At 37.6% G+C, this 25,644-nt stretch overlaps 1 pseudogene; it reads right to left on the reverse strand.

Annotated features, from left to right (window-relative positions):
* Nucleotides 1-13,862: 13,862 nt before the first annotated feature.
* Nucleotides 13,863-14,718, reverse strand: LOC112307487 (ribosome biogenesis protein NSA2 homolog pseudogene; annotated as a pseudogene).
* Nucleotides 14,719-25,644: the final 10,926 nt, after the last annotated feature.

Here is a 25,644-nt window from a genome sequence, read left to right on the forward strand (position 1 = left end):
TGATTCTGTTCCTGTTCTAGTTTTTTGCATAGTTTGCTTTTGTTTTTGTTTTAGGTGTGGTTGTTAATAACTGTGAGTTCGCTGTCATTTTTACTGTTCCTATTTTTTATCTTCTTTTTCTTAGGTAACTCCCTTTAACATTTCATATAATAAGGGCTTGGTGATGATGAACTTCTTTAACTTGACCTTATCTGAGAAGCACTTTATCTGCCCTTCCATTCTAAATGAAAGCTTTGCTGGATAGAGCAATCTTGGATGTAGGTCCTTGCCTTTCATGACTTGAAATACTTCTTTTCAGCCCCTTCTTGCCTGTAAGGTCTCTTTTGATAAATCAGCTGACAGTCTTGTGGGAACCCCTTTGTAGGTAACTGTGTCCTTTTCTCTTGCTGCTTCTAAGATTCTCTCCTTCTGTTTCATCTTGGCTAATGTAATTATGATGTGCCTTGGTGTGTTCCTTCTTGGGTCCAGCTTCTTTGGGACTCTCTGAGCTTCCTGGACTTCCTGGAAGTCTATTTTCTTTGCCATATTAGGGAAGTTGTCTTTCATTATTTGTTCAAATAAGTTTTCATTTTTTGCTCTTCCTCTTCTCCTTCTGGTACCCCTATAATTTGGATGTTGGAACATTTAAATATGTGCTGGTGGTTCCTAAGCCTCTGCTCATTTTTTTGAATTCTTGTTTCTTCATTCTTTTCTGGTTGGATGTTTCTTTCTTCCTTCTGGCCCACACCATTGATTTGAGTTCCAGTTTCCTTCCCATCACTATTGGTTCCCTGTACATTTTCCTTTGTTTCTCTTAGCATAACCTTCATTTTTTCATCTGATTTGTGACCAAATTCAAATTCTGTGAACTTCCTGACTTCCTGATTACCAGTGTTTTGAACTGTGCATCTGATAGGTTGGCTATCTCTTAGTCGCTTAGTTGAATTTTTTCTGGAGCTTTTATCTCTCCTTTCATTTGGGCCATTTTTTGTCTGGCACGCCTGTTATGTAAAGGGGCGGAGCCTTAGGTGTTCCCCGGGGTGGGGTAAAGCTGGTTGTTGCGCTGTGATGCTGTACGTGAGGGAGGGGTGTGTGGGGGAGGGGTCCGAGAGGGAGCAATGGTGCTTGCTGCACTCTCTGCCCGATTTCAGTCACTCTCCCACTACCCACAATCAAATTGGGCCCTTCTAGTGCTGATTCCCGGGTGGGTGGGCTTGTGCACACTCTAGGCCCCTGTGGGTCTCTCCAACGACCTCTCCTGTGAGGCTGGGAGTTTCTCCTGCTGCCGTCTCAACCCCCCAGGTGTTTTCAATTAGTGGTTTGACGCTTTATTTCCCCGAGTGAGAGCCCTCGGTTGCGCGGTCTGTCATCTGGTCCACCAGCTGCTGCCTCACCGGCCAGATGCAGCTTTGCCTACCTCGCTCCACAGTCTGCCACCTTGCTGGGTCCACCAGCCACTGCCTTGCTGTGAGTCCTCTCCACCCCTCCTACGGGTCTGGATGAATATTTCTTCTTTATCTCCTTGATTGTCAGACTTCCATACAGTTCGATTTTCTGTCAGTTGTGGTTGTTTTTTGTTTTGAAATTGTTGTTATTCTTCTTTTGGTTGTTTGAGGAGGCACAGTGTGTCTACCTATGCCTCCATTTTGGCTGAAAGTCCAAAATATAGGTATCTCTTAATTTCAGCATATCATTCTGGCCTAGAGGGCTGGTGTAAGGATTGAAATAAGCTTTTTCTTGAAAAACTGGCTAGTGCTCACAAATGGGCCTATTTATAGCAGGCAAAACTCTTTTTAACACTTTGAAACTGTGTATTTTAGAAAGAAGATAGCTTATTGACTTATATTCTAAAACGTTAGCAGTATTATCAATGGGGATGATTCTAGAAATTAGACTGGGTGGTCCCTTCTGCAAAATTATGGTGACACTGAGGAAAGGGAGAAAATACCCATGGCATATGTTCAGGTGACTACATCAATCACCTCTACCCAGACAAAGGGCTGATGCCTGCAGCCTGCAAAATCAGAAAATGGATTTGGGGATATCAATATGGTAAACATCAACTTTCTAAAAAAAAAATTATTTATTTATTTTTAAAAAGAGAGGGAGAGAGAAATAAAGGGAGATATAAACATCAGTGTGTGGTTGCCTCTCAGGCGCCCCCTCCTAGGGACCTAGCCCACAACCCAGCCATGTGCCCTGACTGGGAATTGAACTGGTGACCCTTTGGTTCGCAGGCCAGCACTCAGTCCACTGAGCCACACCAGCCTGGGCAAAACATCAATGTTTTAAAGGAAATTTTAGACAGAAGTAATATTCAAATTTCTGACTTTTCTCATGGCCTCCAGTGACAAATTTTGATGAGAAGAGTTCTCCTTAATATTAAAATGCAAAAGAAATAAAAGTTTTAAAGAGAGTTAGTTAAATAACATGAAAATAATTCATGCTTATTATGCTTGACTATTGTATCAATTCCTTCCTGTTGATTATATGATTTTTACTTAGATTTGGAAATCTTTCCATTTTCAAAATTAATTATTACAATGTTATATTAATGATCAGTAAAATGGAGATCTAGATGTAAAAATCCACTTTAAAAGCACTGAAACATTCTTAAATCCACAGAATGTGAAAATACTTTGGAACATTATGCACCATTTAGAGTATTTGTTTATGGTTATCAAATTTCCTTCAGTCTTTAAATAAATTGGAACTTCCAATGAGCTTTGAGCATGAAAATAACTTTTGCTGATTAACTCTGACTTTAGCATTTTAAATGATTTTCCTTTGAAAAAAATCAGAATTAAGTGTATAGAATAACTGGCAGCATGCACACAGTGACTGTATCTACCATTCTATTAATTTGCAGAATGCAAAACTAATTATATATATTCAGTAGCAGATTTATTTCCTCATTTTAAGAGGGGTTGTAACACATACAGCTTTAATTTATCATGACTTTGAAAATTCCTTGGGATTTTTGTTATACATGAACTAATGAATAACTAAATTATCCTTTAGTCACAGTCTTTCACTCAGTGAACATAGAGTTTAGACAACTTTCTATGTAGGAATATGAATCATCTAGTAGAAAGGTTTTTTTCCTAGCTACTTGTATCCCCATAGTGATAGTAGGTATTAAACTGAAGCTAGAAGAAAATTCCTTACTTTCATATGATCTTCAAATAATTTTAAACCCACTAAATTCTTTTCGAGCCGAATTTCATGTGTTCCAATAACCCTGGGCTCTTCTTTGGATCTTGTTATCACAGGATATGTGATTTTAGAAATGTTTTTATTTAAGTCATAAAATAAAATGTACTCCTGTTATAGCATGGATATTGCATGCCTTTCGATTAAACAGGAGCCAGACTTCTTTCAGCTAACACCGTTGTTAGAATGGAGTTCCCACGAAATCACAAAAGCTGAGAGCTATATTTTATATAAAGTCTGTTACTGTTTCCAAAATGGAGGAAATGGCTTGCTCTTGCTCTTAGTGGATTCCAACAGAGTGAGACCTATTGGGTCCCATCAAATCAAATTTAGTGATTAGTGACAGACTTGAAGAGAAGTGGTAGACTTGAATTGTGTCCTATGCCTACTCTACAAAACAAAGTCAAGAAAGTTATTAGAAGATTTTATTATTACAAGTGCATTTTTCCTGAGTTTATGACTCAATTCTCCACTGACATAGTATGTGTACCAGTTCAGTGTACATGTAATCTTACTGTTTATTTACAGAAATTTGTAGTAATATCATGAATACTAATTAATCTGTTTTCCTAGGATGACCCCAAAGGATTACGGGAAAATTATATTTAAACTTGTTAATTCATTCACTCATCTATTCTCTTATTCGACAAACTTTTGTTGCTTTCCTTCTATGTGGTAAGCCTATGTCAGTCCTTATAAGACATTGGTAAGTGAGGAAACAAATCCCAAAAAACTAAATCAACAGGCACGATCCTCACTCACATGAAGGTCCAGCAGAGTGGAGGAGGCCGGCATTAACCACATCACCATACTAATGAAAATAGTGTATAATGACAAATAAATATGCTATTTTATGAAAAGCAACTCTGTACTTAGTACAGCAAAGCAGCCAGGCTTTTTCTTGTGGTGAGGTAGGTGTGACAGAGAGGTTCTGCTGATGTGTAAGTAGGTGGAGTGTGAGGAGCTTGTGTTGAGAGACAAAAAACATTTGCAACAGTCACAGGGGACAGCAAGGTGGCGAGATGGGGAAACTGAAAGAAGGCCAGTGTTGCAGGTGTCCCAAAGGAGAGAGAAGCGCAAGATAAATCAGGGGTCAAATCACTTGGGGGTTTTCGGCCATTTATAAACTTTGGTCTTTAATCCTAAGAGCAAGCACAGTAGAAACTGTGACAGTGTTTTGAGAAAGGGAGTGTAGTGAATTTAGCTATAGCCCCCAGACAGATATGTCCAAGACCTGAGCCCTAGAACCTGTCAATGCAACCTTATTTGAAAAAAGGGCTTTTGTAGATATAAGTAAGGTAAGGCTCTTGAGATGAGGTCATCCTGGATTATCCCAGTGGACCCTAAATCTAATGATAAGTCCTAATAAGAGTCGAAAGAGGAGAAAAGAACCACAAAAGGGAGGGCCACGTGAAGCTGGAGGCAGAAGTTGGACTGAGAAGCCCCAATCCAAGGAATGCCGACAATCACCAGGAGCTGAAAGGAACAGAGCCTCTCCCAGACCCTTTGGAGGGAGCACAGCTCTGTGGACATCTTAATTGCAGACTGTAGCTGCCAGAACTGTGAGAAAGTAAATTTCTGTCGTTTGGAGCCACCAAATTTGTAAGAATTGGTTATGATAGTCCTAGGAAACTAACATGGGGGTGGTGACTTAGTCTGATTCTTGTGGATGATTCCAGGGCCGTGTGTGGAGACCTAATTCAAGTCAAATCAGAGAGAACTGGGAGTTGCATTTTATCTGAGTCAAGAGCTGATGGTAGCTTGCTAGGTCCAGGAGGATGACAGTAGAAGTAGAATAAAGGGGTAAATTTGAAAGGACTTGGTGATGGACTATTTACCAAGGTAAGGGAGAGAGGCAGGTGCCAGTTTTAAGATACAACTTCTTTTTAAAAAGATTTCATTTATTTATATTTTTAGGGAGAAGGGAAGGGTGGGAGAAAGACAGGGAGAGAAAGATCGATGTGAGAGAGAAACATGGATTGGTTGCCTCTCATATGTGCCCAAACCGGGGACTGAACCTGCAACTCGGGTGTGTGCCCTGATCGGGAATTGAACTAGTGACGTTTTGTTTTGTGGGCTGACACCCAACCACCTGAGCTACACTGGCCATGGCAAAGATTTATCTTTTGTTTGGGGCAGAAAAATTTGTGTTTTATTTATTTATTATCTATTTATTTATTATCTGCTATGTTTCAGCCATGGACCTAAATTCTGGTGCCAGTATGAATAGGACAGACAAGATTGTGTCCTTTTAGAAATTATAATTAGCATGGAAATGTAATATGGGAATGCACACATACATGTACTTCATGAATACATAAGTAAAAAACATTAGTAACAAGAAAATTGGCTTATTTTACATTAGACCCAGAGTAGTAATTATATACTATGATTACGCCAGACACAGCTGACCAAGAAGATGTAATGGCTTTTGTAAAAGGTAGTCCCCAGTACAGTCTCGTCATGTTGAGATGGAACAGAATGAAACGCAGTTCAGTGTCACGGTAACCCTGTTATAGCTAAAAAGAAAAAAAGAAAAAACAAACTATATTTGTTTTTACCTCTGTTTAAGTGAAAGGACTGAATAAAATTATTTCCAAAGGTCTCGTTTAGTCCAAAACAATTTTTTGATTCCATGTTATGCAGGTAAATGTCAACAGTCTATACTTAGAAAGAATTCATTAAGTATAATTTAAGGATAAATAATAATTTATAATAGATCTTAAAGAAGGTGTAAATTGTCATGTTTTCATAGATGGCTCCTAGATTATAATCAATCCCGCCCTCCAGGGGATGTTGTCATTCTCTGAATTGGGGATTCCATTGTATCTCTGATTGTCACTAAAGATTTTTGTGTATTCTTTATACATAAATGTCCATATTAGCATTTTGAAGAAAGAAAGGACTGGTGAACATTAAATTTCAGTTTTGGGGGATCTGAGTGTAGTTTCAGGTATTATATCATGAATATTAGTCCTATTCCATCAATTGCTGGTAGCTTTCAATTGGTTCTCAAAATTATGCTTGATGTAGTTCCACTTGTCTATTTTTATTTTTGTTGCCCATGCTTTTGGTGTTATATCCATGAAATCACTGCCAAGATCATTGTCCTGAATCTTTCCCCTATATTCTGTCTCGGCATTTTGCAATCTTAGATCTTATATTCAAGTCTTGAATCCATTTATTTTTGTTTATAGACAAGAAAAGGGTCCAATTTTATTCTTTTGCATGTGGACATCCAGTTTTTCTGACACCATTTGTTGAGACTATCCCTTTACCATCCTGTGTTCTTGGTACCCCTGTAGAGGTTAGTTGACAGTATATGCATGGGTTTATTTCTGGGATCTCTATTTCTGTCTCATTGGTCTATCATCTGTCTTTATACCAGTACCATACTGTTTTGATTACTATAGTTTCATAATATATTTTGAAATCAGAGAGTGTGATGCCTCCAGCTATGTTTTTTCTGAAGACTGATTTGGCTATTGATGGCGTCTTTTGTGGTTTCACATGAAGTAAAAATAGACAAGTGGGACTACATCACATTAAAAAGTTACACAGTGGAGGACACAATCAATACTGTGAAAAGGCAACCTATGAAATGAGAGAAAATATTTGTAAACCAGTTATATGATGAGGGCTTAATCTCCAAAATATATAAGAAACTCCTACAACTTAATAGCAAAAAACTAAAAACTTGGTTAAATGTGAGCTATGGGCTTGAATAGAGAATTCTTCAAAGAAAACATACAAATGACCAACTGGTATATGAAAAAATGTTCAAAACTACTAATCATTAGGGACATGTAAGTCAAAACCACAATGAGATATTACCTCTGTCAGGATGGATAGCTACTGTAAAAACGAACAATGAAGATAAGATGAATAAATAAAGAAAATGTGCTATATACATACAATGGAATATTATCAACCCTGAAAAAGAAGAAGACCCTGCCAATTGTTACCACCAGGCTGGAGCTTAAGGATTGTGCTAAGTGAAATAATCCATTTTACAGGAAGACAAATACTGCATGGTTTATTCCGCTTATAGGCGGTAGGTAAGAGTCAACTGTATGTCATCAAAGAGTAGGATGGTGGTTGCAGGTCGCAGAGGAGAAGAAAATGGGAGTTACTAATCAAGGAGTAGAAAGCTTCAGTTAAGTAAGATGTATAAGTTCTAGAGATTTGTTGTCCAGCGTGGTGCCCATAGTCAACGATGTTGCATTATATACCTAAAAATTCGTTAAAAAGATAGACCTCATGTTGTGTGTTCTTACCACAATAAAATAAAATCTGAGAAAGTTATGCTGACTTGGCCTCATCCTGTGAGACTTTCCTAAAAACGGGCAGGAACTGAATGCAAGTATCACACCATGTGGTTTATGAAGTTCAGCTGCTGAGAAAGAAGCAGCCCCCAAGGTTGGAGCCCGAGGGCCCTCAACGCGAATCCTGTTACAAGACTCACGCACGATATCTTACTTCTGTTTTGTTTCTTAAACCTCTAAAATACCTAGTTTATAAATGTATTTTGAAGATCAGTGAACCTTTACAAAGGGTTTAGAACAGTTCTGGGGTTGTGATAGAAGCTAAATAAATGGCATCAGTTATTATGGTTATTGTGAAAATGTTAGGAAGAGTCATCTCAAATCTCTATAAAACAATTGTCACTGATTAGCTACTTTAATTAAATGCACTGGACTGAATTCTGGTAGCTCAGCTCATTTGAGCTACTCAGAAGGATGTGAGGCAGAAATTCAGGAGAAGAAAGGTAAAGACCTTCAGGATTTTCAAACAGCCTACTTCTGCTCCATCCAAACAGGCTTGGGGTGAGAAATCATATTGTGTTTCTAAAACATCTCTATATAATAATACGTGTCTGTTAATTTTGCAATGCTTATTTTAAATTTAATTCCATTGTAATTATGTACATAAAGGAAACAATATTCTCCCAGTATATTGACTTCCTAGATGTTCCTTGATTACTGCTGAAAGCTGCATTGGGTGCTTTCCATTCATAATGGTGTTACTTAATAAAGTATTATTTATTTAACAAATGACTAAATAGTGCAATTGAAGAAATAACTTGCCAAATCTGCTCAGAATGACCATATATTTCAGGAAAGATTCATTGATTTTAAACTGTTTGAAACTTACCGAGGTTCATATTTTCTCACATTTTATCTGTGAAATGCACAATGTTTATTTGTAAAATGGAGATGAATTTTAATATTGCACTTTTCTTACTGCTGTGGGGTTTAGAGTTGACTTCATATCATTAAATGCATGGGTGAATTAGCGTATTTATTTGCATGTGTGATATATCTGTATTTCAAAGCAAACATTTCAAAGGAGCACCAAAATATGTATGTAAAGTTTGTATTTGCCTCCTAGTAATGTTCAGAGAGAGGGTATACTCTACACAGATCTGGGTTTATAAGAAAAAAATTGGACTTCTTGGAACTCCATTAACCAATTTTCACGGGCATACATGTAGGCAGACTTATATATGCAAATTTTACAAGTGTTTATGACATAATTTTAAAATCTGACAATAAATAGGAAAGATCAAATTCTACCCACAGATGATTTAATATTGGTCAAAACAATGCCTTTGCACCTCTGTATTTATAGCACAGAACCAAGACACACAGGGCCAGGCATAGTTTGTGAGACAGTCACACACATTTCATTTTATAATGTAAACACTTTACAGTAAATAGCCTGAGACCAAGAGCATATTGGAAATAGTGCCAGAGGCCTGGTATGCCATTTCAGTTATCTATAAATGTAAGCTTCTTTAATTAAGAACAACATGGTCTCATTTTTTAATACACTTTTCCCTAGATTTTGGTTCTTAGTTTTTATTTTATCAGAACTATATTTAAACATACAGGGGCCTGGTTCCACTTTGGTGTGTATTCAATTCCCATGGAAGTTAATGGGGGTTGTGAATACTTATAGAGGAGAGACTATACCCTCAGCCTCCAAAACAAATTTAGAACAATTTAAAATGCCCTGGAGTGATAAAGAGCAAGTTTAAGGGGTCAATCAGAGGGTAAATATAGTATGTTTTAAAGATTATTTTTGTGAAAACTCTTGTGGTTTTGAGGCCCATGGGAGGAATAGATGGGTGTGGACAGAGTAAAAGGATAAAAACTAGCAATTATGCCTAGGGTAAAAGTGTAAGCGACAGTTTACTTTGGTAGAAAGCATGTGCATGGAAACATTTTTTTATGAGAGCTATTTGTATTTCCAAGAGCTGTATAACCATTGTTCATCCTCAGAATGTCCTTGTGGGGTGTGCATTTCCTACCAGTCACCCTCGTGTGACAGCGACATGGAGATGCATTTAGTTTCGAGGATCTAATATTTTAAGTGCTCAACTAACCTGCTGTCAGTGCGCCCCTGTGCAAATAAGAAGTCGGAGAGTTAAAGGGGGTTCAGAACTTTCCTCAAATCCTTGAGTGGCAGAATTTGGATTGGATTTTGTAAGGAAATATTCTGTCGTGTTATCTAAGAGACACAGAACACATTTGTTGCCATGTACCATGCCTGGCTCTTATCCTTCCACCTCACCCCCTTCTCTTCCATAGTCAACCTTGTCATTAGTTATCAAGGTGCCAGGAAAATACATGCTTAGAACATCGGTCTTGAATGCTATTTAAATATTGGCAATCTTACCCTCTCCTTAAAAAGTATCAGAAATATTAATTCAGTAAAAACAAATACAAACCTTCACCCCCATTCCCGTTACAGCAACGTAACAAAAATAACCTAATGACAACACCAGCTGCATAACATGTATAGACCACCTATTCTGATTGGGCATTACCTAGTATAAAAACCACTGAACTAAAGCAGAACACCTGAACTCTAACCAGTGCTTCTCAATTCTGGCTGCCATCAGAAACATCTGGTAAGCTTTAAAAAACTACAGGCGCTGGAAACACCCCTCTTTACACCCAGGGAAACTAGGTGTAAATTGGTTTCTAATTCAATTGGTTTGTGGTGAGGATCAGGCATCAGTATTTTCACAAACTCCTCAGGTGAGCTCACTATTCTACTCCCCATTCTATAGCAACAACTTTTTGTTAATATCCTTCAAGAACCCACCCCCCCCTTAAGCTTCTGTTTTCACATCTCTGAAAGTGGGGCAACACATACCTAGCCTGTTTGTCTCACACAGTCTTGAAGAGCAAATGGTGAGATGATTTAAAAAACTGTGAATGCTAAAACATGCTATACTCATGTGAGATGATGACGATCAGGTTCACATTCTTGTGCTTTGAAGAAGTAAATTTGAAGAGACATTGGGAAAACTTTTTCCTCCAATCTCCAATTCCTTTGATTTTCTACATTGGTTTCTTGATAAAACTTCAGTCTATTTTTACTTGAGTATATGTTGGGTGCTTTTTTCTGCATAATGTTTGCTGATTGATCTGTCAACTCAATGGTAAAAATAGACAGAAGTGTGATATGTGCATATGTGTATGTGCATGTGCATACACGCAAGCGCACAAGTTTGTCCACTCTCTTGTTAGATTCAAATAGTGGATAGTGATAAACATATAACAAGGCAACTGGCCAAAGCATGTCATAGTATATTCATTCATCCAAAAAATACTCTACTGAGGGGTAAATATATGCCAGTCTCTCCACCATCACATAAAAATAGATGATGTTGTCAACACCCTGAAGGAATTCACAGGCAATTGACAATAACAGACAAGTAAACCAACACTTATAATACAGCGTCATGATGCCGCAGTTGAAGATTTTTCAGTATCCTGAAGAAGTCTGTTAAGAGAACTGAAGGGCATAAAAATGTGGTCAGGTAAGACATATGAGAAGATGTAAAGTCTGAACTGAGTCTTGGGGGACACGTGGAGTAAGGTAGGTGGAGGAAGGGGATGGCTCTTCCAGGAAGAGGCAAAAGTGCAGGAAGAGAAGTGAAAGAATGAGGCCCATTCAGGAGAGTTTCTGAAGTCTGTGTAACTGCATGTGAGAGTACATTTGGGGAACCGGCTGGGGATGTGTCAGGAGAGAGGTAGCCAGAGGCCAAACCCAAATGGGTTTGCAATTTATTCTGACGGCTGTGGGGTTACCTTTTATTTACCTAGGGGAGTATGGATTGAATTGCTTTTTGGTAAAGTCACTCCAAAACCATGGGAAAGGGAAGGAGATGGGCTACAACAGGTAAGAGACCAAAAGTGTTCATTATTGATGTAGTCTGGGCAAAAAAAATGTTAAAAGATTGAACTAAGGCAGTGGCAGGATGGTGATCAAGCCATTTTAGAGTAGAATTAGTAAAATTCAGTGACAGATTAATAATAATCATATTAAACATTTTCTATTGTTCAAGTATAGTTGTTCCCATTTCCCCACCACCGCTGTCCCCCACCCCCACCTCCCACCCTCAGTCCTTCCCCCCTTTGCCTTTTTCTGTGGGTCCTTTATACATGTTCCTTGATGACCCTTCCCCCACTTTCCCCTGTTATCCTTATCACCCCTCCCCTCTGGTTACTGTCTGTTCTTTATTTCAATATCTCTGGTTATATTTTGCTCACTTTTTGTTTCATTGATTAGGTTCCATTTATAGGTGAGATCACATGGTATTTGTCTTTTGCCAACTGGCTTATTTCAATTAGCATAATGCTCTCCAGATCCATCCATGCTGTCACGAAGGGTAGGAGCTCCTTCTTTCTTTCTGCTGTTTAGTGTTCCCTTGTGTAAATGTGCCACAGTTTTTTGATCCATTCATTTGCTGATGGGCACTTAGGTTGCTTCCAGTACTTGGCTATTGTAAATTGTGCTGCTATGAACATTGGGGTGCATAGGTTCTTTTGAATGGGTGTTTCAGGATTCTTAGGGTATAATCCCAGCAGTGGAATTGCTGGGTCAAAAGGCAGTTCCATTTTTAGTTTTCTGAGGAAATTCCATACTGTTTTCCATAGTGGCTGCACCAGTCTGCAATCCACCAACAATAAAACCAAAACATGGATAACAGAATGTTAGATTGGAACAGTCCTAGACTAAATAATACCCCCTTCCTCAAAGGTGTTCTGTCCCAGTCCCTGGAACTCAGTGCATGTTTTACATTCTATGACAAAAAGGACTTGGACTTTGGAGATAAGATTAAGTTAATGGTTTTGAGATTGTCCTGAATTACCTCGGTGGGCTCAATGTAATTACAAGGATCTTTGAAGAGAACATGTGGAGGATCAGAGTCAGTAGTAGGAGATATGAGGCTGGAAGAAAGAGTTTGGAGTGATGGGAGTTAGGCTGATGGGAAGAAGGTATCTCAAGCTAAGGAATGTGGGTGGCCTCTAGAAAAATGTAAGAAGATGAATTCTCTGTTAAAGTGTCCAGAAGGAAAACATCCTTGCAAACACCTTGATTTTAGATATCTGACTTCACGATCAAGTTTTTGATAATTTGTTACAGCAGCAATAAGAAGCTAATAGAGTGACTATCCTTGGGGTGAGAGGCAGATAGAATAGATATCAAGATACTAAAGTGAGTGTGAGACACTCCCCTCTCCCCTGACTCCCATGTATATATAATTGGAGAAGTTGCCTTTGGGAGGGGGTGCTTTCTAATCACAGCCTAGTGAGGAGTGCTCGTGGGCATTACTTGGATAGTTTAGGAATAAATGTCCTGCCTTTAGAAGGCACAGATTATTCACATCTGATTGTTGACAGATAAAGCTGTACACTGGGTTCCAAATGCTACCTAGGGAATCTAGATGGTGAGGGAAAGCCTAACCGACCACTTATTCGTGGACCAAGGAGACTGCTGCTATAGAACGGCTGGATCCTTAGGTTTTCCATTTTCTTTCTGCTCATCTCGTTCAACACTCACTAATCATTGACCTAGAATAGTCCCTTAAACTTACTGCCTTCTGCAATTGCTGCATAACTTTTTATTGCACTTTGGTGTTAGAGTCTAAATTTCTTGGACACTGTGTCCTCCTCTTTTTTGGATTCTTCCTTAATGTTATTAGAGTACATCTTGAAGTATTTTTCTTTATAAAGATATCTACAAGAAAACTCTCTGGGTCCTCATATGCTCAAAGACATTTTTCTTTTTTCCTTACATTTGATCCATATTTTGGCTACATATAAAATTTCAGGTTCAACATCATTTAACTCCAAAACTTTAAAGATACTATGTCATTTTCTTCTAGCATCAGTAATGAGATTCTACTCTCATCCATACTCTTTTTATATGCCTGTTCTTTTATACTGGAAGCTTTAAAGAAATTATTTTGAAATTTTTATGTCAGAAACTTTACAAAGTATGCCCAGCTGTAGGCCTTTAAAAAATTCTTTCTGCTTATCCTGTTGTGGCACTTTTGATCTGTGGACGACTCTTCTCCATCTCTGGGTATTTTATTCCACCTATTCCTTGATTATGTCTCCTTCCTCCCTTAAAAAATTATTTTCAGACTTAGTTATATAGATAATAGACCTCACAGGGTAATCCTTTATATCTTTAAAAAAAAAACCTCAGTCATTTTAATGTTCTTTTATAGTAGAACATGCAGTTCTCTGGATGACTGCAGACATGTAAACCGTGTGTTAGCACTCAGGAACATCATAGTAAAGAGGTTTTCCTGACTGGTGCACAGTCTTCAGTGATTGTAAGGAGTTACTTGTGCAAAACTGCTGTCAAACCAGTAAGACTGCGTTTATGCAGCCGTCATTCTCAGGATTGTTGGTACTTGGGCATATTTTCCCCAGATTACCTTGCCTCCTTGTGTCACAAGGCTCAACTCACGTTCACCTTGATGACAGTACATTTGGTAATAACACCCAAAGTCGTGTAAACTGGGGATGAGGGATTCATCTTTACACCAAGTAATGGTGGGCAAAGGTGGCTTTCAGTTCAGGATGTGTTATGTGGGCCTTCTTGAAATGAAAGCCTAGTGGCCCAATGAACCTTTAATATTTAGGTGGTTTTCGAGTACAGCTATCTCCAGCAAAGCAGACTTTAGTAACCATCCTCTTCCATGCTTTTTTTCCTTTCTCTTTCCTATTCAAACCACTTTTAATAACATTGCTTCTCCTTGGGCACAAACTTTGGGCTGAGGCACTTTCCAATTTTCCGCATTTTCTTTTAGTGTTTCTTTAATCATATTGGAAAGTACTTTAGCTCAGGACTGTCCCTTTCTGTCCCGTAGATAGGCAGGTACTGCTCCTTGTGGAGTCTTTTCATCATTCTTTTGTTTGGTGTCTCTCTTTTCATGCATCTTGATGGTCTTTTTCATTTGTGTTTTCTCAGCATGGCAGGGTTTATGGTAGAGCTTAGTCTTCAGACCAATGATCTTTTTTTTGCATTTTTTGAACAATGAGCCTCTCAGCCTTCCTTCTTTCTCATTTTCTCATGGCAATCCAAACAATATACATGGCACTTATGGTGAAACTCAATACACTCGTTTTGTGGATGGTTACATGGCCAACAGGTGGCAAGGTGTAGTCTCCTAAGCGGGAAGAAGCTCTCAGTGTTTGGGTCCAAGAGACTCATGAGCCGACTCCACACAACTGGAGTCAGGAAAGGCTAATTCTCTTTTTATTTTTTTAATACTGGGATGAGTGAGCATACTTATTTATTTATTAATACTGCAATGATGGGCTAATTCTTTATATCTTAGAGGTTTTTCCTACATCTGTTACCTACTTTTTTCTCTTAACTTTTTATGATGTATTTTCAACTTGTTTTAGTTATTCTGTTGAATTCTTTATTGCAAGTATCATATTTTTAATTTCCGAAACATCTTTTTTGGAAAGATTTTATTTATTTTTAGAGAGAGAGGCAGGGAGGAAGAAAGAGAGGGAGAAACATCGATGTGGGGCAATCCAGTCACTACCCTGACTGGGAATCAGACCAGCAACCTTTCAGTTTTCAAGATGAAGCCCAACCCACTGTTCCACACCAGTCAGGGCCCAAAAAACTTTTATTTTTCTTTTCCATACCTGTATATATATGTTTTTATACATGCATTATTATCTTGAATCTCCCTGAGGATCTAATCACCATTTTTTATAAACTCTTCTATTTAGTAAATAATCTCTCGTTTCACATTAGCTTGCATTTAAGAAATGTTTTTGGTATAAACACTTGGGAAAGGGAAAGAGAGGGAAGAAAACACAACTAAAAAGAGGAAGGGGTTGAGTTGAAAAACGATCTCAACTGAACTCTCAGCTGAATTTGAGAAGCTCTGAAACTGGGATGATCTTTAGAGTTTCCCAAGCGTAGAGAGAGGGAGCCAGGACTTTATAAAACCACGATGATCAATCATTGAATGCAGGCTGCTCTAGGAAGGGCGTGATCTTGGGTGTGGTGGGTGGCTCTTATCAGCCAATGCAATTCTCTTAGAGCTTACTGCTGGCAGCTCTCCCAGCAAGGGAAAGGGACGGTTCATCTTAGCATCTGCCACATCTGGCTTTTGTTTGTTTGTTTGTTTTTTAAGGTTTAGTTGTTAGGTTCTACTGGCTCAACGTTTTTCTTTCTCCTTGATGGTGTTGTTTTACCCTCAAATGTTTGATGAATTTAGATTTTCATTCATTTTGAATGAAATGAAAGTAAAATGAAAGTCTAGGAAGTTAATATGGATAACTGTCTGTTTTAATGATAAGACTCTTCCCTGAATGAGGGAACTAACAAAGAGCATTACTATGTGATTGGGGAATGCAGATTGGTGGGACTCACTAGAACTGTCTGGCAATCCCAAATGCTGGAATGAGGTGCTATTGCTAGGCACTTCAGACAATTTTAGAATTTCTTTAAAAATTAATTAACTTAGGGCATCACTTTGTAAGTTATATAAATATTTAACCACTATGCTATACACTGAAATGAATACTATATTGAATGTCAACAGTAATTGAAAAAAAACTTTAAAAAAGAAACAAATGACATAGTCATTTAAAGGATCTGATTTTAAGCCTGGGAATAACTGTTAATCCTAAATTCCATATAGATCTCTGTGGGGTGGTGAGAGCGGGGAGCTGTCCACATTCCAATGTTGCCCAAACTTACTTTCCATAGAAGTTACCTGGGGCTCTTGTCAAAAACCCAGAGTCCCCAGGGAAGAGTCCTGAGATTCACGATCTTTTTTTGTTTTTTATCCTCACCCAATGACATTTTTTCCCTTTTACTTATGTATGTATATATGTATGTATGTATGTATGTATGTATGTGTATTTACTGTTCTTCAATTAGAGTTGTCCCAATTTTTCCATCAATGGTATCCCTGGCCACCTATACCCTGCTCCCACAGTCAATCCCCACCCTGTTGTCCATGTCCATGGGTCCTTTGTACATGTTCTTTGACTAGACCCTTTCCCTTCTTTCCCCTGTTATCCTCCTCCCCTGGCTCTGGCCACTGTCAGTTTGATCCTTATTTCCATGTTTCTGATTCTATTTTGCTCATTTGCTTGTTTTGCTCATTAGGTTCCACTTATATGTGAGATCATATAGTATTTGTCTTTTGCCAGCTGGCTTATTTCACTTAGCATAATGCTCTCCAGGTCCACCCATGCTTTCTGCTGTGTAGTATTCCTTTGTGTATATGTACCACAGGTTTTTGATCCACACAGTTACTGATAGGAACTTAGGCTGTTTCCAGTACTTGGCTATTGTAAATAATGCTGCTGTGAGCATTGGGGTGCATGTGTTCTTTTGAATTGGTGTTTCAGGATTCTTAGAGCATAATTGCAGCAGTGGGACCACTAGATCAAAAGGCAGTTCCATTTTTAGTTTTTTGAGGAAATTCCATACTGTTTCCACAGTGGCTATACCAGTCTGCATTCTTACCAACAGTGTCCTGGGGGTTTCTTTTCTATCCATCCACACTAGCACCTGTTGTTTGTTGATTTGTTAATGATGGCCATTCTGACCAGTGTGAAGTGGTATCTTGTTGTGGTTTTAATTTGCATCTGTCTGATGGCTAGTGATGTTGAGCATCCTTTCTTATGTCTATGGGCCTCTGCATGTCCTCCTTAGAGAAGTGTCTGGTCAGGTACTTTGCCCATTTTTAAATTGGATTGTTTGTATTCCTGATGTTGAATCATATGAATTGTTTATGTATTTTGGAGCTCAAACCCTTGTTCCAGGTATCATTGACAAATATGTTTTCCCATACAGTTTGTTCCCTTTTCATTTTGTTGGTGTTTTCTTTAACAATGCAGAAGCTTTTTAATTTGATGTAGTCCCATTTGTTTATTCTTTCCTTTATCAAGGACATTTTTTCATTGCTTTTACAGATAGTGGATGGGAGAGAGAGAAACATTGATATGAGAAAGAAACATGAGTTGGTTGCTTCCTGTGTGCATCTGGACTGGGGATTAAACCCACAATCTTTTGGTTAGAGGATAATGCTCCAACCAACTGAGCTGCACCAGCCAGGGCAAGATTCATTATCTTTAACAAGAATGCCACATATTTCATGATCAGCCAAGGCTGGTAACAGCACCTATATGCAATCCATCAATCCACTTTCCCCATCCAGCCATTCACCTATCCACCCCACTTCTACTCCCACTCTCTGTACCTATTTCCTTGGAGTTTTTCTGTGGCTCCACAGCCAGGAACAGTGCTTTAGTTTATGTTAGGGTTTTTTCCTATGTTTCTTTAAAAAGGAGGATCCTGCTTTTGTTTGTTTATTTATATGATAGCTTCCACTTGCTTCCCATGTTACAGAAAGTCATCAAAGTCTCTGCACTTCTTGTTCTCAGGATTGTTATCAAATTATTTTCTTTTGTACTTTACTGTTTCTTCAACTGATTTTTAGTAAAGAGGGAAGATAAACATTATACTCAAAATACCTTCTTGAATCAAACCTCAATAATCACACCGCTGAAAAATCTCCTGAGCTAGGTTATTGCTAATGTATAATGTGACAGATTGGATATGAGGATAAGGGAGATAGAGCAGTCTTGGGTAATCCTCAACTGTCTGGCTGTAGCAGTTGGGCAAATTTTTATGTTTATTGAGAAGAAGACTAGAGGAATAAGACACCATTTTGCTGGAAGAAGATAATGAAGTTAGTTTTTTACATGTTCAATTTCATATCAAGGCCTATGGAAGAGATCTGATCTAAAAGTATATATCTGTCATTCATTCATTCCTTCATCCATTCATGAATTTGCATATATTAAACACCTTCTTATTATATGCCAGGGTATGAAACTAGAAATATCTTATAGGGGATGCAAACAAATAAGTAAACAAATGCAGTAAAATATGACAAGTACAATAGTGGGAGATATATGAAATTCATGGGAACTCAATGGAGAGCACCCCAACTCAGACCGAGTGATCAGGGAAGGATCTCACATCCAGGCTGAGACAGGACAAATTGGATGAGTCCTGCAATGTCACCTAGACATGGAAGTTATTTTAGAAAGAATGAAGAGCCAGTGGGAAACCTGAGAGCCAAAAGAGAATACCAGCGGGAATTTCTGTATGACTAGTTCTTAGCAGGAAGGAAGGCAGGGGAGGAGGCTGGAAAGGCAAGAAGGTTGAGTTGATACAGGATCTTATACAATGGAAAGCCACTGAAAAGTTTTAAGTAACTATTCTAAAACTGAATCTGAAACCTTAGAAATAGCTACCACCTAGTGGTTCTCTAGCTTTGGTCTGCATCTAATTAACCAAGAAACTTGTCAAAAGTGCACCTATTATCTGTGGCATTGCATTAAACCCTTTGCATATAAGTCTACATCTATTATCTCTGACATGCCACAGTCTCAGACAGTGAGGGGATTTACATTCCTGAGGTCATATTGCTAGTAAGTGCCAAAACTAAGACCTGAACCCAAGCACCCTGGCTGTAAAGTCCCTGCCTTCCCTTACTCCTCACGGTGTCACCTCCAGGTAAAAGCACTGTATAAAACAGACCCTTGAATTTCACAGAGGACATATTATGAAGCCTTTGAGAATTCTGAGACTTATAATGCTACTGTAAGAAACCATTTGCTCTTCCCCATACCCAGAGATTTTAATGTAGGAGAACAGAAGTGGACATCAGAATCTGAATTTTAATAGGCCTAAAAATATTGTCTTGTGGTAGATGGTTCCCTGGCTCTGCTTGGAGTAACTTGAGAGTAGAGAAGAGGTCTGCGGTCGGTCCCTTAGAGCTGAAGAATCCATACAAATGACCAAGAAAAAGGGAGAAGTAGGATGTAAACTTCAGGAGTATTATTGTGGAATAGGAGAAAATTTGAAGAAAGAGGTTAATGATATGACATGCAACAGGCAAGAAACTTTGGGTAAGAGCGAGAAATTGCCCATTGGATGTGGTCATGAATTCATTGGTAAGGCTGGTACATCTCCCCTCAAAGCCATGAACCTTCCTTCAGAAGAGCTTCTGGTTGTCCACACTGCATGGAACTAACCCTAGTAGCATTTCCATTTTCCTCACATTTCTCTTCATTTCACAGAAGCAGTTAACATAGATTTGGGGAAGGTCATCTCTCTATAGCTTACCTTTAGCTTTGCATTTCAACCACTGCATAGCTCTGAATGGCAGAATCACTTAAACATCTTACAAATTTGCAGACATGCTCTAGGACTTGATGCTTTAAATATGCAAGATTGTTTGTTTTGATAAAGCACTACTTAAGCAGCAGTGTCTTTACATGGGAGATTCCACTACCCAAGATAATTGAGCTTGAAGAGAAGTGAACTATGACTTAAGAAAAACTCTGACTATTTTTAAATGTAGGCAACCAAAATTCTCACAATTGAAGTTTAAACAGGCAGTGGGTAATCATTGTTTTAGAATATTTAATGCTTTTGAAATCAAAATAAACAGACTCTGTTTTGAAGTTTTGCTGCCTATTCAGGCACCAATGGTAAGTGATATCCTTATTTTTCCCCAGCATGCTGAAATGTGCGTGTCTGATTCCTAGTGCTTTTTACTGGCACCGATTTGCCTAATAAAACATAGTGTTAAAATCTCCACTTACTTTCAATTATTTGTTTCTTATTGTAACTCTTAACAGTTCCAATTCCTAGTAATGAAAAACATTTCTTCTAAACTGAATTCCAAAACTACTTAATTCTTCCTCAGCCATTCTTCCATTTTATATTAATTCCCATATGAATCTTAATTTAATTTATTTTAAATTAGAGGTCCAAATCCTCAGCCCTGAGGATCACTTAGAAATTTTAATGATAATAAAAATAAGTAACAATCATCGAGCACTTAGTATGTATTGCATTGTATTATGTTCTTTACATATCCTTTAAGCCTCGTGGTTTTCAAAAATGAATAACACCTATAGTTCCAAGATCATATAGTTAGGAAGTGCCAAAACTGAGACTTGAACCAAAACAGTCTAGATGCAAATCCCCTTTCTTACATTTGGGACGTATTGCCCCAGATAGAACCATCATATGAAATAGACCCTTCAACTTCACCAAAGCTGTGTAAGAGAGCTTTGAAAATTCTGTGATTCACAGTGTCACCAAAGGAACCCATTCACCCCATGAACAGCAGATGGTTTCCTAAACCCATTCGAGAGCTTGCTGACTGTCCTACAGACTATCCTCATCATCTGCTGTGTTCATCTAATTCTAACATCATTATAGATTATGATAGTAGACTATTGAGTTTATTAGCTCATTTGTTTAATTCATTTAACAGATGTTGAGCATGACCGATAAGACAAGGTCCTTGTTTTCATGGAGTGTATAATCTAGGGGAGGGAGCAGAAATCATAAACAAAATGATCAATGTATGAATATCAAGAGTCTGGTAGGTTATTTTATGGTTTTCATATACATGTATATGTATATGAAATTTATACATACACAAATGTTGTTGAGTTTGTAGAGGCCACTCAAACAAAGATGGCATCTTTTAGATGTGAGAAGAGGTTAATTTAAGAGGTTGCAAAGGGCTTCTATTTGGAAAGGGCTGAGAGCAAACATTCTAACGAGATGGGAATTCCAAAGAAAAACATTACCTATTGGAAGGACAAGAAGTCATATCAAGGATGTGTTATGCTATGAATTTTGAAATATTAAGGAAATAACATCTGGACCACTAACTTTCTTTGATTTTCATATTCCTGTCAGATATGTCACTTCTATAATAACCTGAGTGAGAATTCAAACTTTCATAAGGAAAGGAAGAGTAACAAAAGTTCATTCTACAGTGTTGCTTCCAACTCTCCTGCCTATGGTTGCCTTCTGATATCATTCAAGCCTTCTGAAATAGCCTCTCATGTATCTTGAGACTTTGGGAATTTAAAATTTTTTAAATCAAATGCTGTAGATTATCAAACTTATGCTTTATGATTACTGCCATTAGAAACCAAGTAAAAAAGCAATTTTCTATTCCATTGCTTTTATTAATCATGGTATAGAGCCTTATGTTTGCTTCTGACTTTAAATTACTCTGTGTTCTATATTTGGGTATGGGTTTTAACTGATCTCTTAAAGAATTATCATGACAGTCAAAACTATTTTTAAGAATTTACCAGGAAATCTGAATGAAAGGCCCATTAAGTGATTTTTTTATGGTAACACCTGATTAAAATATAAACTATTGTGTTAACAGTTACCATCAGCCAACCTACTAGAAAGCTGAAGTGCTACTATAATATCCCCTATAAAAAACTTGTAGTATAATTATCTCTAGGTTATTTTCATTGTAGTCTATTTCAGTTACTAACATTTATACTTTGTTCACACTTATTAATAGAATGATTTTTAAAGGAAAAATTTAATTAAGACCATGATAAAGAACCAAATAAAAATAAACATTTTGAACTTCAGAAAAAGTGATTTTTCTCAAGAATGTGTGCACAAAAAATTCCTCACCTATATTTACACTAAAAATATTCACCTATGCCCTTATTCATTCAAGTTGGGAAAAAACAATTAGGTTGTCTGTATAATATAACTTAGAAATCGTTTGAGAGAAATAATAGCTTTTCTTTACTAAAAGAATAAAAACAAACTTTTCTGTTATTTTCATATTTTAACAGTTTAAAAACCAATATGGCTCTGGAATTGATTCTGAGTGTTCTCTCTAGTACATACTATATATATATACTTTCAACAAATTTATTAACCTAAAAATGCTATTACTTTCTTATTTCTAAAATGGGGGGTAAACATAATTATTTCACAAGCTAGTTGAAAATGTCAGATGAGATAATGTATATAGTATAGACAGCATATATAAACAAGGAAGTCCTACACTTATATACACAAACACCGTTATAAAACTTGTTTTGATTGGTTAATTAGATTTGTAGGAAAAATCTAGTAAATTGATATTTATAAAAGAAATATTTTATGTTTTAAGATAAATTCCTTTAGGAATTGCTACAACTCAATTATATAAGATAGGGGAATATGTATAAGTGAAAAAGCACTGTACTGTAGCAGGGACAGAGCATAAGCTATCCAGGAATTATGCTGGATAGCAGGAATATTTCTTCAATAGGGCATTGATAGTAGATATGATCTTTTTCTTATCTCAAATCACCCTTTACTATTTTAGAAAATAATGATTTTTAATGATAGGTATATTTAAATTAATAAAAAGTAGTTGTCATCCTGCCCCAAGTTAGAGATTTTATCTTGTTTTATTTGACCTGCTGACATTATGGAGTCCCAGCCTTCCAGAGTGTGCTAGGCAGTTACTGAGTGAGGAGGAGGCAAATTCAAGAAAAGACATCATTACTACCCTTTAGGAACTTATTATCCAGTTGAGGGAATGTACGTCAACACTCAAAATAAGGAAAAACGCACTTATGAACCAATATGCCAGTGAGTGCAAATTGTTGTAAAAACTTTGCTGGCCTAAAAGAGAGATAATGGACCCAAATATTTTAAATTCAGATTGTTTTCTGCTTGGGTATGGTCTGTAGTGGTCATTCTCAATGTGTCTGCATGGTTGTCAAAAGCATGATTTGAAACGTTCACATCTCACAATTCATTTCTCTTCTATTCCCTGTCTTGTTATCCTTGCCCCATCAGTTAGACAAATTGTACATTTGTAGGGTGATTCATAGTCTAGCTTATATATTTTCATACTTACTGCAAAAAATTACATTTACTCTTTCCTATGAAATAAAGAGGGAAATTCACTCTTTCAACCAAAGAGATAGTTTATTTGTCTAGACTATCATTAGGCAGGAACTCTTCTTTTGTTATACAATGTGGAAAAGTTCTATTTGATTCTGTTAAATAACTAAATACTGTGATTGACTCTAACCATACTTTTAAAGTTATAGCTTGTCTATCCATAGAGCTTCATAAATGACAGAGCTTTATTCTAACAAGCTACTCCTGGTGAACCCTACTTTATTTGTCAGGATAGGATAAGATAGGTCTCCAGATTTTGGTCTCTGGTCTCTCTCTCTCTCTCTTTTTAAGATTATTTATTTATTTATTTTTATAGAGAGCAGAAAGGAAGAAGAAAGAGAGGGAGAGAAACATCAATGTGGGAGATAAACATCGGGGACCTGGCCCACAACCCAGGCATGTGTCCTGATTGGGAGTCAAACAGGTGACCTTTCAGTCTGTGGAGTGATGCCCAACCACTGAGCCACACCAGTCAGGGTGGTCTCTTGTCTCTTTACTTTAAAATTTATTGAGGACTCCCAGAAAGCATTTGTTCAAGTAGGTTATAACTGATTTTTACTTTATCTTAAAAATTAAGGAAAATTTAAAAATATTTATAATTTTAAAATGACAATAATAAATTCATTATATATTTTAATATATTTTATTGATTATGCTATTACAGTTGTCCCAATATTTCCTGCTTTGCCCTCCTCCACCCGGTACTCCTCTTCCCTCCAGCAATCCCCCACCCACCTTAGTTCATGTCCATGGGTTGTGCATATAAGTTCTTTGGCTTCTCCATTTTCTATACTATTCTTAACATCCTCCTGTCTATTTTGTACCTACCAATTATGCTTCTTAACCCCTGCACCTTTTCCCCCATTCTCCCACCTCCCCCTTACCCCTCCTAGCTGATAACCCTCCAAATGATCTCCACATCTATAATTCTATTCCTGTTCTGGTTGTTTGCTTAGTTTGTTTTTTTTTTATATTCAGTTGTTGATAGTTGTGAATTTGTTGCCACTTTAATGTTCATAGTTTTAATCTTCTTTTTCTTAAATAAGTCCCTTTAATATGTCATGTAATATTGGTTTGGTGATGATGAACTCCTTTAGCTTTACCTCATCTGGGAAGCATTTTATCTGTCCTTGCATTCTGAATGGTAGCTTTGCTGCATAGAGTAATCTAGGTTGTAGGTCCTTGTTTTTCATCACTTTGAGTACTTCTTGCCAGTCCCTTCTTGCCTACAAAGTTTCTTTTGAGAAATCAGCTGACAGTGTTATGGGAACTCCTTTGTAGGTAACTCTCTGCTTTTCTCTTGCTGCTTTTAAGATTCTTTCTTTAATATTTACTGTTGGCATTTTAACTAGGATGTGTCTTGGTGTGGCCCTCTTTTGGGTCCATCTTGTTTGGGACTCTCTGTGCTTCATGGAATTGTATGTCTATTTCCTTCACCATATAGGGAAGTTTTCTTTCATTATTTTTTCAAATAAGTTTTCAGTTTCTTGCTCTTCCTATTCTCCTTCTGGCATCCCTGTGATTTCAATGTTGGTAAATTTGGAGGTGTCCCAGAGGGTCCTTACACTGTCCTCATTTTTTTGAATTTTTTTTCTTCTTGCTGCTCTGGTTGAATGTTTATTTCCTCCTTATATTCCAAATTGTCGCTTTGAATCCAGGCTTCCTCTCCTCCGCTGATGGTTCCCTGTAGATTTTTCTTTATTTTACTTAGTGTAACCTTCATTTCTTCCTTTATATTGTTGCCATACTCAATGAGTTCTTTGAGCATCCTGACCACCAGTGTTTTGAACTCTGCATCTGATAGGTTGGTTATCTCCATTTCAGTTAGTTCTTTTTCTGGGATTTTGTTCTGTTCTTTCATTTGGGCCATATTTATTTGTTTCCTTAATTTGTCAGCCTCCCTGTGTTTGTTTCTGTGTATCAGGTAGAACTGCTTTGACTTCCTGTCTTAGTAACATGGCCTATTGTAGAAAAGGCACCTGTAAATTATGTGGGGCAGACTCTTAGGTAATCACCACAGTGGGGCAACCTGCTTCACTGTCTTGTGGCTCTGTATGGGGGGAAGGCTCAGAGAAGGAACAATGCAGCTGCCTGGTTTCTGGAGGTTTGTCCAGTACTTGCTCCATTTCTAGTCACTTCACCCACTTCCCGTAAGTGACTGGAGTCCTTTCAGTTATTGCACTGGTGGTGAATTCCAGAGCAGGTGGGTTTGCATATGTTCTAAGTCTATGTGGGCCCTTTAAACAGAGTCTCCTGAAAACCTGGCAGTTTCTTCTGCCACTTTAGGTCCCATTGGATTTTGCAGCCAGAAGTCATGGAAGTTTATCTTCCTGGTTCTGGAGC

The sequence above is a fragment of the Desmodus rotundus genome, chromosome 1, assembly GCF_022682495.2.
Source record: "Desmodus rotundus isolate HL8 chromosome 1, HLdesRot8A.1, whole genome shotgun sequence".
Taxonomy (NCBI): domain Eukaryota; kingdom Metazoa; phylum Chordata; class Mammalia; order Chiroptera; family Phyllostomidae; genus Desmodus; species Desmodus rotundus.